This window comes from Sminthopsis crassicaudata, chromosome 1 (assembly GCF_048593235.1).
Source record: "Sminthopsis crassicaudata isolate SCR6 chromosome 1, ASM4859323v1, whole genome shotgun sequence".
Lineage (NCBI taxonomy): Eukaryota > Metazoa > Chordata > Mammalia > Dasyuromorphia > Dasyuridae > Sminthopsis > Sminthopsis crassicaudata.
Genome location: NC_133617.1, coordinates 514566004 through 514580443, shown reverse-complemented (window position 1 = coordinate 514580443; position 14440 = coordinate 514566004). Strand labels below are relative to the sequence as shown.

At 32.0% G+C, this 14440-nt stretch overlaps 1 protein-coding gene across 4 annotated transcripts in view; it reads right to left on the bottom strand.

The window, feature by feature from the left end:
• The window catches only part of DAPK1 (death associated protein kinase 1), a 220060-nt gene that overhangs the window by 203486 nt on the left and 2134 nt on the right, over positions 1-14440 (bottom strand). The window lies entirely within an intron of this gene.

Genomic DNA, 14440 nt, shown 5'->3' with positions numbered 1-14440 from the left:
AATCAATCTACTATCCAGCAAAATGTTAAAACAGTTAATTACTTCTCACTGATGCTGATTATATCATAGTCTGTCAAACATAGTCAGTTTGGGTAATGTGAAGTATGGCAGAGTACAAAAGGTAAAAGGAACTTGATTCTATGGATAAGTACCAAAAGATTAGGAAGGTGATAGTGCCAAAATCAGCAGTGGGCATACTTGACAGAATAATCTAAATGGAATGGGGAAAGAAAGCAAGGGGGTTCATTTATCAAAATACAGCATGGATGGAAGAGAAAAGGGCATATGGATGAGAAAATAAATGATTTTATAAAGACATGGAGAGACTTTCATGAACTGATGCATAATACAAAAGAATCAGAAGATCTATTATCATCAATATTATAAAAATGAACAATTTAAAGTACTTTTATAAAGCGATGAAAATAAAGAGAACCAGGAGAACAATTTCTATAATGGAAAAACAAACAACTTTGAAAGCTATAAGAACTAACAGCAATACAAAGACCATTCGTGATTCCAAGGGACTGATAATAAAATGTATTATCCACTACAGAGATTTAACAAATTTGATATATTTAGAGTACAGGATGAGACATAATAATTTTGTAGATAGCCCCTGGAGGAATTTGTTTCACTTGGCTATAATTTAAAGAAATTTGTTTTCTTGTTCTTTTTTTCCAATAGAGTGAGGGGTAATAGATAGGGAGAGAATCAGGGACTTAGGGAGTGCTACAGATGTGAAATGTTGCATGTACTTTCCTAGAAGATCATAATATTATTAGGTTTTTTATTATTAGGGAGTAACCTGCAAATGTATGTAATATAAAAACAAGACTCATCAATAAAACTTAAGGAAAAAAAAAGATCCTATGGTTAGCACTTTAGGTAGTAGGGCTATGTGGGTATGGTTAAAGTGGTAATCATACCAGTGAAGCTACTGTTTATGTTAAGTCAAGTATAAATTAAAAGCATGTTATACAAGTTTTCTTCTTTGTTCAATAATTTAAAAACAAAGTCTTAACTCAAATGATTAAGCCTAGAAGAAATTATCTTTAAAAAATTGTTTATATTATTTATCACTAGTGATACAATCATCTTTTCAGATAAATACTTAAGAATTATTATTTATATGGTATTTTAAGAAGATTTGTAAACCATGCTACATTTTATGTCATTTGATCTTCACAACAACTTTGTGGGGCAGATGCTATTATTTTTACCATTTTACAGATAAAGGAAACTGAAGCTGAGAGATTTTAAGTACCTTGCTCATAGTCAGAAACCCAATAAGTTTCTGAGGTGGAATCTCAACTCAGGTTTTCTCAACTCCGAATCCAGTACTCTATCCATGGTAACGTCTAGCTATCTAATTTAGTCAAACCTGGAAGAATCAAATGACATACTTTTTAAGTGGAACTTTTTGTCCCACTTAATTCATTGCTAGATTCTCAGAGGCATCAAAGGAAAAAAATGCATTTAAGTTCACATTTTATTTTCCCTTTCTATTGCACTGTTCCACACTTTTGTCTTAATTGGTTCTCCTATACTTCTAATTTTTGGTGCTTTTAATATAATTTCCAAAATAGGATAGATAATAAGATGATGGTATCTTTCTCATTAACTCTGAATGACAGCATTTTAAATGTCTTCCAAATGTGAATTTTACTACCAGATATATATATATATATATATATATATATATATATATATATATATATTTTTTTTTTTTACCACCAATGCCTTTAAGCAAATGGTCTAAAGTTCAACATGAATTAATATTATTTTTAAAAAAATTCAAATCACCTGGCATCCAACCTTCCAAAGATGTGCTTTTTTGAATTCTGGATAGCTTACTCAGCCCTCAGACAAAAAAGATAGAACTATAGTTTGTAGCTTACCCTGTATTTAGATCCTTCCAGCTTGGTAGAATATATCTGAACTGACATTTACTGTTAGCATCATCTTTGAAAATCCATAGCCACCAAAGTATAGTTTTAGTAGAGACAAGTAATGACAAATTTTATACATGTATTTGTTTAAAAACTATAGTGTGCATATATATGTATGCACACACACAGACAACACAGTATTTAAGTTGAATACTTCAGCTCCAAATTAATTTTGAATAAGAATTCTAAGTTATTACTAACTACTTCTAAAAATAACTGTCATCTTTTAAAAATCACACATTCCTTGCTATTTCACTTAATAGTTGCATGAGTGGCTAGTAGCCAGTCATTTAACTTCTTTCAACCTCAGTTTTCTCGTCTGTAAACAAGGAAGTTGAAATTAATGGCCCCTGAGATCTCTTCCCAGATGTAAATCTATAATCCCATAATCCTAGTCTGTATGATAGTTTTGCCATCTTTAAATATATATTTAAAGCATATTCCCATTTAGGGAAATGGGATGATTGAAATGAATAGAGCACAGGGCCTGGAGTCAGGAAGACCCGAGTTCAAATCCAGTCTCAGACACTAACTATATTAATTATTTTTGCCTCAGTCGTAAATTGTAAATTGTAAAATGAGCAAGAGAAGTCTCCAAACAGGATCACAAAGCATCAGAAATAACTGAAATAACAGGAAGATAAAGTCTTCAACTATCTGCAATTAGAGATACCAATTGCTGAAGTTTCCATCGACTGTTAACACTAATTCATCAACATGTGGTTAGTGTCCAAGAAGGCTTGTAGCATGATCACTACCTACAAATATACCTCCTGAATTGTCTAAATTTATGGAAGTTTCTCACATTTACAGTGGAAACACCCAGCAGGCTATGCTTTTAATTATACGAATTTAAAGGAAACCAATAAAGTATAGGTCTCTTATGACTGGTATTTCATGACTCATTAGTTTTGTTTTGAGTTTCAGGAAATAGCTGCTGAGTACTTTTTGTGTATACAGAATTTCCAAGGACATCTGGACTCTGCATCTTATATAATCAAATATTTCAAAATTCTGTAGTCATTATTAAAAAACAAGTTAATCTTCCCACCACATGTATATAATCACAATTCCTCTTTATTCTTTTAAAAGTAAAAGCAGCTTGGAACTTCTAATCCATTAAACATTTCCCCTAAAATTTTACTTTTCTCCATTAGAAAAACTTTTTTGGGGGAAGGGGCTTACCAAGGTACTCCCAGCTTATTGGGAAAAAAGAGAGCATTTTGAATTTCCACATAATGGATAAATGAAAAACACTATAGCACCATTTCTCAGATTGGAACAGGAGATGACATAATAAAACTGTATCAACATTCTAGAAACCATTCTTCTCCCTTCTTAAAACTATCTTCCTTTTCCTTTCTCCTTTTTTTTTTCTTTAACGACTAGATCTCCATATCTTGCACAAGCTATACAGGTTATTCTAGAGACCATCACACTCTCATCAACACAGGAGCTTTTTAGGGAATTTAGTGTCTCTTTCTCTATGCTCCAATCCACATTCCTATTCCCAGGAGACTCACCATATACATTAATCTCTTATGTGAACATTTAGTGAATTTAGACCATTGCAACTCAAGAAACCCATTAGTTTCGGTATCCTCAGAAACTGGAATTAGAAACTACCTTATTCTCTAATCATTTGACCAATTACAAATAAGAAGGATGTTATAGAGATCAATCAATCCACAGCACATGTAAAAAAAACTGGGTACTTTTCAAAAAAAGCAAGAGAAAAGGTTTATTATAATAACAAATATTACCATTTTAAAAATCAATATGGCAATACTACTAGAGAAGAAGACAGGGGGAAAATAGGATAGCAATTGGTTATAAGCCTAGATTAAGGAGGAAGATGAAAAGAATAGAAAATCTGAGCAATAATTAGCTATATTATAGAAATAACTGTTTAGTAATACTTCTAACTTATAAATAAAAACCTCATAATTTTGGTATAAAACTTCATTTTCTGCATCTCTCTGCACATTACACTCAAAAACGTTCCAGTTTTTAGCATAACCAAGTAAATAAATACACATAATAGCTTTAGCAAGATAGAAGACTATTAAAAGAAATATCAGACTCAACAAATTTCTTAAAGTAAAATGAATAAATTATAAAACACTCAGTTTTATCTCAGCCTGACAGTTTAAACTGATGATTCTTAAAAGTTAATTTAAAGGATAGCTTTTCGGTTCACAGAATATTATTTGTTCAAGCATATTAATCAAATGAGGACTTATGTGAATATGTTCATGTCAAGAAAATAATAAAAATGCCTGGCCATTCCACCACAACTTCCAATACAATAAAGCTTTGAGCTTTGATTTGTCATCAATCTCAAAAATAAAATTGCTCATATGAACCTATATAATAGTCATCATTTTTCAATGAAAAACAGAAGAGAAATAATACTTTATTTACTCTTTTAAAGAAAAAAAGCTATGCTCAAATGCAAATTAAAACACTTCTGTGGTACACTTCCTTATACCCCTTAGACTGGGGGGAGATGACAATAAAAGGAAATTGACAAATGTTGGAGAGATGATGGGAAAACATATCAGTGCACTGTTTGTAGAACTATGAATTGATCCTGTCAAAGCAATTAGCTGCAAAACAATTTGAAAATGTTCCCTAAACCATGCCATAGTGACCCAGTAAGCTCTCCCACCAGACCCATACCCCAAAGAGATCAAAGAAAGAGGAAAAGGACCCATTTATACAAAAATATTTATAGTAGTTTTTATGGAATCAGAATTGGAAACAAAGGAAGTGCCCATCCAGTTGAAAAAGGCTGACTAAATTATAGCATATCAAAGGGAAATTTTCAGAGAAACCTGGGAAGTTTCATATGAAATGATTCAGTAAGGTGAGAAGATCCAAGAAAACAATTTATACAATAAAAAAACTGTAAAGACAAAAAATTTTGAAAACTTAAGAATTCTGATTAATTCAATGACTATCACAATTCCAGAGTACCAACAATGAAACATTTTACCCATCTCCACACAGAAGGATGGTAGATTAAAAATGCAGAATGAGACAGACATTTTTGGATAAGGATAATATGGTTAAGTTTTATTTGATTAGGTAATTTGGTTACAGAAGTTTTGTTTTATTTTCTATTTTGGAAGGGGAATTGGGAAAGAAGAGATAGTTATACTTTCCCACCCCACCCCCATCCAAAAAGAGGAAGGAACAAAAGGAACTACAGACAAGCAAGATAGCTTTGAAAATTACATATTAATTAGAAACTTTAAAGAAAACTTTACATAACACAGATTAGCAATTTCAAATATAATCTGCTTTTCAATGATATAGACAGAAATGTCCATTAAGGACTGAATAAAAAGGAAATTAAATTAAGACACTATAAACATGATATACAACCTGAAAACTATTGTTGAATTTCACCTATAAAAGTGGAACTTATGAATATATTTCATGGTTTTGATTAGAATGTATAATAAGACATTAAGTTTAAGATTAAAATCTTTTCCAATATAAAAAATTAATTTTCCATAACAATTGCATAACTTAAGTATAATCTGCACATTTATTTTATTCAGAGAAAACAAATTGTAAAAAATTATTTCAGCATAAGTACTTTCCTCTCTTCTCAAGGAGCTAAATTCCACTTTTCACCTCTTCATTAGGTGGTCTTACCACTTTATTTAGAAGCAATTCTGGCGATCACAATCTATTATTTTTAATTCTTTACATCTTAAAATCTCTTTGTTTTCACCAATCATCACTTATTTGCTCTAGTCTTGGAGGATGACTGTGGTCCTTCTCCTTGAAAAGATTAATCCCTCCTTCTATTTCCTTCTATTGCTCTAGAAATTTGCCCTTTGAATTATTCCTCCTCCTCCATCTACAATCTCTCCCTAATACTTCTTTCTCACTGTCAACAAATGTGCTCAGGTCTTCCTTATCTTTAATGAAATCCTATTTTTGACCTTGCCACTCTCCAAAACAATTATCTTAATTTCTCTTAGCTATTAAAATTGCTTCTACTTCCTTACCATTCATGTATTCCTCACATTTACAAGTTTCTTGTTTCTGAGCTACCATCTTACTGAGATTATCTGCTTGAGAGTTATCAATGACCTCCAAATGGTTATATCTCAAAAATTTTTAAGTCATCTTAATATTTCCATAGCATTTGATGGTTTCATTCATATTTTCTCTTGAGTAACAAAAGCCAAGGATAAGAAACACAGATTGTTTTAAAATTATATAGAAGAAAAAAGAGAAAAGGGGGTAGAGCTAATGCTCATGCTGTATAGAGTTATGCTAACTGAAAAATAATAGTGAAATTAGCTTAGTTCAACTTTAATGTGATTATCTTTTATCCAGAAAAGACTAAACAATTATAAAAATCAAATATCCAACATTATCTATCTTGAATTATAACCTAAATGACTATATCACACACATATACTCTCCCTTCAATAAATTTCAGTGGTCAAATATCAAACAATACCAGTGATCCAAAGATCAAATATTAAATCTTATGCTTGTCTTTTAAAATCCTTTATATCCTGGCCCCTTCCCACTTTTACCATTCTTCTTCTTCTATTTGATTCTTCTCCATGACCAAGTGATAATGGTTTCCTTGCTGTTCATTGAACAAGACACCCCATCTCCTGATTCCTTGGATTTTCACTAGCTTGAAATTCTCTCCTTGGCTTCCTCCAAGGTTCATTTAAAGTCCTGCAAGTAGGGATTCTTAGTCCCTCACAATGCTAATGCCTTCCCACTAAGATTACACCTAATTTATTCTGTGTATTTTCTTGTTTGCATGTTGTCTCCACTCTTGAACTGTGAATTCATTGATTATAGGAACTGGTTTGTTTTTTGTTTTTTGTTTTTTGTTTTTGTTTTTGTTTTAGTTTTTGTTTTTGTTTTTGCATCCCTAGCATTTAGTACAATGACTGGCACATAATAAGCATTTAATGAAATCTAGCTGAGGCAACTACATGGGTCAGTGGATCTAAGGCTGAGCCTGGAATCAGGAAGACAGGAGTTCAAATCCAGATTCAGATACCTACTAGTTATGTGACCCTGGGCAAATCACTTAATCTGTTTGCCTTAATCCTCTGGAGAAGTAAATGTTGAACCTCCATCACCTTTGCCAAGAAAACCTTATTCATGGTAAGGTGCAAAAAGTCATAAAGAGCCAGACACAACTGAACAACAATTGCAGGTTCATTCAGATTCACTCCTTATTTAAAAAAAATTCTCTTGACAAATTGGGCTAAATGAAGTACAATCTAAGAAACTGAAAGAACTGGCATATGTAACTTCTGAGCCACTGCCCTTTGAAAAATCATGGAGAATTGGAGAGACACCATTGAACAAGAGAAAGGAAAATGCTGCCCTGATTTTCAGAGAACTGGAAAAAATGGAAAGTACATTCCCTAAAGCTATGAAATTGACTTCAGTTCCTAGTACATATTATTAATGAACATCTAAAAAAGAAAGCCTAGATCACAAAGAATCAACACAGCTTTATCAAGAAAAGATTGTGTCAGAGCAATTTTCTTGGTTGACAATATTACTCAATGGATGGACTTTTTTATGCCCTAAATTACATGAAAGCTACATCAGTAGCTCACGTGACTTCATTACTAACTCCCTGCAACAATCCAGTGTTAACTAGATCTCTCCTGACTTTTAGGAGGAAATTAGCCCAACCAAAGTGGCAGTGGCCCCAGTAGGCATTGCATCTAACACACAGTTGGTATGCAAGTGAGAAGTTGCAAATACATTAGTTCTGTTTATTCCCACAATTACACCTATAGTAGTTGTTAGGGATGACTTATAGTCATGGAAAAAAACAGAATTTAAGAATACCTCAAAAAAACTAAGCCAAGCATGGCATCAATTGACACTGTTCTTTAGTCACCTGTGAGATCTCAAGGAAAGACTATAAGTAATTTCTTGCTAGGTATGTCATAAATAAGACTTTGGTTGAGGTATGTGTTGCATTAGAGGACCTTTGAGATCCTGATCATTTCTAAGATACTAGAAGTAACACTTTTAACAGTGATAAAATGAATTCAAAAACTTAAAATGCTATATAATAAAATTTGCTTCTATTCTACATTTATGAGGTAAGAAATCTATTGTATCTTATTTTGATGATTTGCCATGACATTACAAAGCAAAGTTAAATATTAGCCTTCACTTAAAAACCAAAAACAAAAACCCAAAGTCATACGAATCCTAGAAGACTTCCTAGTGTCTCTATAATAAAATGAGAAGTTAATTATTTAGAAGGCAGGTCAACTGGGCACAGACCATTTTTAATTACAAATTTTAAACCTAAATGATTGTAGGTACTCAATGGTTAAATAATTACAAAAGATATATTTTTATTTTACGTTAAAATAGTAACTTCAGGAGTCAGATTGAGTGGTGCATGTTGAATACTAATACCATTTATAACTTCACGAAATAAGCCCTTTGGGAAAAAAGGGGGAAAGTGAAGGATCTGTGAAATAGTCCGCTTAAAATGCCAAGTCACACTACTTTCAATAGGCATGAAAATTAAAAGCTGCAGGTATACCAGTTCCTATTTATTCCCCACTTTATCTATCATAGCAGGGGCAGTAAGCAGCTGCATTAGGTAAAAAATCAATTTTCTTTTAGCTTTTGACTAAAGATAAAAATCACTGAATTATGAAAAGGTAGGGAAGCATACTTTTAAAATATGTATTTTTTTAAATAAAAAAGAGCCTTATATTGGGAAAAACAAAATAAAACTTTGCATATAGTACTAATTATGCTACTTTAGACAACTTCCTTCCCAGGTGGCACAGTGGCTAGAATAACAGCTCTGGAGTCAGGAGGACCAGAATTCGAATCTGACCTCATTTATTTGACACTAGTTTGACCCCAGATCCCAATTGAAAAAGAAAGAGAAAGAGAGCCAGATGTGTCTGAAACAACTAAACAACAAAATAAATCCTCATGACAGCCTTGGGGTACAAATCTTTTTTTAATAGTCATGTTGAAGAAGTATTAGATTTGTTCTGCTTTAACAACAGAGCACATCCAAGAATAATCAAAGAAAATTGCAAAGAAAATTTTATTCACCAGAAGGAGCTCAAGGGTTCCCACTCACCAAAGTTCTGTAATTGAAAGGCTAGTGGACCATCTAACAAGGTTTTTTGTAAAGGAGAATTATTGTTATAAGAGTCTCACTGGATAGCCTCTTTGGTCCTTTCCAATTTTGATATTTGTAATTACAGGACTTACTGAACATCTATTATATTATTATTATTATTATTGAATAGGTATGGTCTGTCCTTAAAGAACTAATAAAACAATTGAGGAGACAAGGCTAACATACATGAAATCAACATATAAGAGAAAATTTCTCTTTTCTAAATATAAATATGTATTTACTTATTGAATATAAGTATTTGTGCAATGCTCTATTTATCTTCTTACATCTTAAGATGTATACCCAATAATGCATTAGATCTTAATTTCCTATGAGGAAGAGATAGTACTTGATTGATACACTAGCCAGCACCTTGTGCAGCCTAAAAATATGTGGGTGCTTAATAAATACTTTTCAATGATCCACAGCCTTTCCTCCAACACAGTTCAAGCCCATTCCTTCTTTTCTGATTATCAAAAGGACAAGAAAAATTGCTCTTCATTGACAGCCTTATATTAACCTTTCACATAGGTCTAAACTATTATTAACATGTTATGGTACAAGTGGCATTTAAAAATAATTGAAATGGTATTTGCCCAGAACTTACATTTGAGCCAACTCTTTTTGAAGACTTTTCTCACACACCTGATATAAGTTATAATGTACATTTTAGGGACAATATAGTGCAGTGGAAAGAATCAGAAGCTCTTCATTCAAATATACTATTTTCCATTCAGATTGTGCAATACCTGTGAAGGCCTCAGTTTTCTTATATATAAAAGAAGCAAGCTAGAATATGTTACTTCTAAGGTGCTTTTCAGCTTTAAATCTATAATCCTGTTAATTAATCAAAATGATAACTGGTATAACTCAGATTTTCAGAGCATTTAAAAATATTATTTCCTCTGATCCTCAATACAACCCTGCAAGAAAGGGGTTATCATCTCCATTTTATGGATGAAGAAGCTGAGGTTTGGAGTGTTTTAAGTGACTTGTTCAAGGTCACACATTCAATTGATCAGAATTGACAATTTCTGGTAAGTATCAGAAATAGTATTTAAAACAAAATTTTTAATTTGTAATACTATACTGCTGGTGCTACAATTATCACTACTCTTACTAAATATTTATATAGTGCTTTACAGTTTACAAAGCACTATTATTTCATTTAGCTCATAGCTACCCTGAGATGTTGTTGATATTATTATCCCCATTTTACAGATAAGGAAATAAAGCAGACAATAGGCAAGTGATTTCCCTAAATTCACACTGCTAGTAGGTGTTTGAGGCAAAATTTGAACAGAAGACCTGGGATCTTCTGGATTCCATAGGACCAGCACTCTACTGTACGACCTAGCTAACTCAAATAACTTGTTTATTTAAAATTTAGGTTAAACTAAGATTTTAAATTTGAGTTATTAGTTTCAGTTTTATAACTAATAAAATTTTGTCAATAAACTTAATTTCTTTTGCTTAAAAATGGCCTTTTCTGTATTTTAATCAGCCTAACCATACTAATTAATTTTAATTATCTAATTAAAATTAATTTTAGAAAAGAAGTAAGGGTGTATAATTGATTCTCTAAGTTCATTTTCATTATTGAAAACACCTATCTCCAAAGTTTTGGGGAGAAAGGACCTAAAATTTTTCTAAAGATAAAATACTATAGGATCTACCAATATTATATATACAATGAATAGGATGAAGTATGCAAATAACAACATATACATTTTAGAGAAATTTATATTCTCTCTGAGGAAAATAGGATACAGAATTACTTCAGTAAATATTTCAAGGATACATGTTTCCTTTAGTGAGGGGAACAATCTCCAGTGATGCAGATAAGAAGTTTTCTATGGTTTTATAAACTATGCATGATTACTGTAATCAAATCAAGAAATTCACTACTTGGTGACTTAATTAAGAAGGTGGTTTTAATATTTGTTACTAAATCCATACCTAACATCTTTTCAAGTAGAAATATCTTTCAGAAGTTATGTTAATGGGCAATTAGGTAATACAATGCTGAACCCAGAGTTAAAAAGACTCATCTTCCTGAGGTTCAAATCTGGCTTCAAATTACTACTGTGATGCTGAGCAAGTCACTTAAACTTGTTTGTCTCAGTTTCTTCATCTATAAAATAATTTGGAGAAGCCACTCTAGTATCTTAGCCAAGAAAACCTCAAACTGGCTCAGAAAGAGTTGGACACAACTTAAAACTGAACAGCCATTACACTCAAAGTCTTTTCAAAATAGCAGTATGTCCCAGAGCTTGTTACATTGGTTTATTCTTTAGTCTTTAAAAAAAACAACTAGATTTTATCCCTAAATTACCTATCTTCTTGGTAGAAAAACACATAACATTGATCTTTACAAGAATTAAATAATGCACAATTACTTCATGATCATGTATAGAAATCACCATAGATTAAGATAAATTTATGAGTAAAAATGTAACATCAAGAAACAGAGAAGATATAGCTTATGTCAGTGGAGGAAGGGAAATGATTTTGAAGGCAAATTATTGTTACATGATTTTATTGTAGCTACATGCTCACATTCAGATGATGAACAAGCAACTCATGATACGCTATTTAGAACAGCCTTGCTGACAGTAGCAATTCCTAATGACTGTAATTTTTTCTACTGTTTTATTGTCCCTTTCCTACTTCCAAATCTTTCTGTCTTCCACTGAAACACAGTTATGAAACCAATATGCTTTCTTACTCACTTAGAGTAAGTATTTGCTTTGGGCAAATAGCTATTTGCAGGGCAGACATAAAAAATTACAGGGTTTGAAAGAGCAATCAGAGGTCATCTGGCCCATCATTTTACCTTCAGGTTAGTCTATAGCTAAAATTCTGAACCTTTCCAAAATATTTGTAATATATAACTTTCTAAACTTCCTACTTCGGTATAATTTTATTATTAACTGACATTCCTATAGAATTGTAAAGTTAACAAAACATAATTTAATACTATTTCACATGGGCCTCACAATAACTCTAAAGTAGGTACCAGAGCTTTTTGGGTTTTTTAATAGGCACATTATAGGCAAGATCAAATTACTTGACCCAGTTACATAGGCAGGTTTTGAATCCAGGTCTTCCTGACTCCATGCCAGAACTTGATCAAATACATATAAATCAACAAATTCATTCACTTTACTCACAAAAATGTAATTGTTGAATTGAAATTCTCTTGAACCACCCTTGTCCCACACAGCAGACATACAAAAAAATACCCTCCAGAGTTATTCTGAAGTACAAATGACAGCATTATAGAAATGGGGAAAAAACATATTTTACAGGTTACAAAACATCCCTCAACAGGTAGACCTCATTTTTTACTTCTTGAAAAAAATGACCAAAAGGTCTACAGGAAATTTAAGTTTCAGAAAAAATATGGAAGTATACTTATGTTGCTAAATTGTGCTTTCAATTGCTTTTAAACCATACCTTTCAAATAAAGAAGTGCCTATAATTTAGTCCATTCTGCCCAAAATGAGCTAATGCCACATTTTTTTCACCTCCTCTTAGTCCCAAAGGACCACTCCAAAATACCACAGGACTTGCTGCAAAACCACAGGAATCAAATGACCTTATTTAAGCCAAACCAAATATTTTGACCACATATCCCTATAATACATATTTCAGCCCCCCCAATAGAATACTGATAAACCAATTCATAAAAGTTGTTAAAATAGATTTCTTGTATCTAAGTGTCCAACAGCAATACCTAAGTTACTTGGTTTTATGACATATGCTCTTAGAAATACATAGGAATATCTTCAAATCTGCTACATTGTATTGCTACAAGATTTTACATTATTTTCAGATCATGCAGTGGTGGAAGGTCATGAATTATTTTTCTTTTTCTTTTTTAAATGTAAATTTAGGAAATTATGTTGAAATAGTCTAGAGTAGGTGTAGTCACATTTTTCTGATAGAAGAAAGAAAACTCATCTTGGGTACCAAGAGTTATATATGAATAAATATATGACTATGCATATAAATGGATACATAAAATGTTTTTGGTTTAAGATTTAACAACACACTTACCATTGGCACCTTCTTGTAACTTAATTTTAAAGGATAAAAGAGGTTTTCTGCCAAATAGCAACAGATGATGAAGTGCAAAAAAGTCCTGGACTTGGAGTTTGGAAGACCTAAGTTTAAATCCTGCCTTAGATACTACTATGTGACTCTGGGCTAGACATTTAAAACCCTTGCTGTGTCTCAGTTGCCTCATCTGTAAAATGAGGATAATAAATAATACCTACCTACCAGGATAGTTGTGAAGATCAAATGTGGTAAAATATTTACAGTGTTTTCCTAAACTTTAAACAACACATAAATGGTAGCTATTTACATAGGGAAAGACAAAAAACTATCAAAAGTCTATGGCACTTATAAGACTAGTATTAGACAACTTAAAGAAAAATAACTGTACACAAACATTTATAAATAAATTCATTTAAAAAGCTGAACTAGAGATTTTTTACATTAAGAATCACAGCCTTAATAATCAAAATCCCAACTGCTATGAAAAGATATGATATTGGGGCTTTTTATTGGATTTTCTAAAATAAAGCAGTGCAAATGTGACAAATGAAAGCATCACAACAATTAGATTTTCAAATTACTTAGAAGAAGTTAAAAATCAAAGAACACCATCAACAGATGTGGACATCCGTCATTACTATGCAGATGGTGATCTAACAACTTCAAGAAAATACCAGTACACAAATGTCTAAAAAAAAAAACCAATTTAAAAACTGAACCAGAAATATCTTTACATTGAGAATCACAGTTCTTGCAACTAAAGCCTAAATTCCAGATAAGATGAAATATTTAAAAATCCAATTAATTAGAATTTTTAAATACTAGCTGTTTATTATTTAATGCTAACTTCTTATTTGTTAATCACTCTATTATTTAATACCAATCAATTGCTTTAAATCATACACAATAGATTTTTCCACTTGCAATTATAATTTCAGATCCTTCCCTACTGTTACAGAAGGGCAAAACATGACAGATTGTTAAAGCTGAGAATTAGAAGGGCACTTGTCCTGGACTGGTCAATACACTTTGCATCAAAATGTAACAATGAATTTCTGTGTGATCTTGTAGTAGACAATTTCCTGCAGACTGGTCCACTTATCTCTAAATCCAAGCACCCTTTTTGTGACTAGTAAATCTCTTTTCAAACAACTCCCCCTTTTTAGAAGGGACAGGGAAAGAGCTGCTGTTAGACCAACCTCAGCTAGGGAGTGTTTTGTACTCCAGCTTATATTCTCCTGCCTTACAC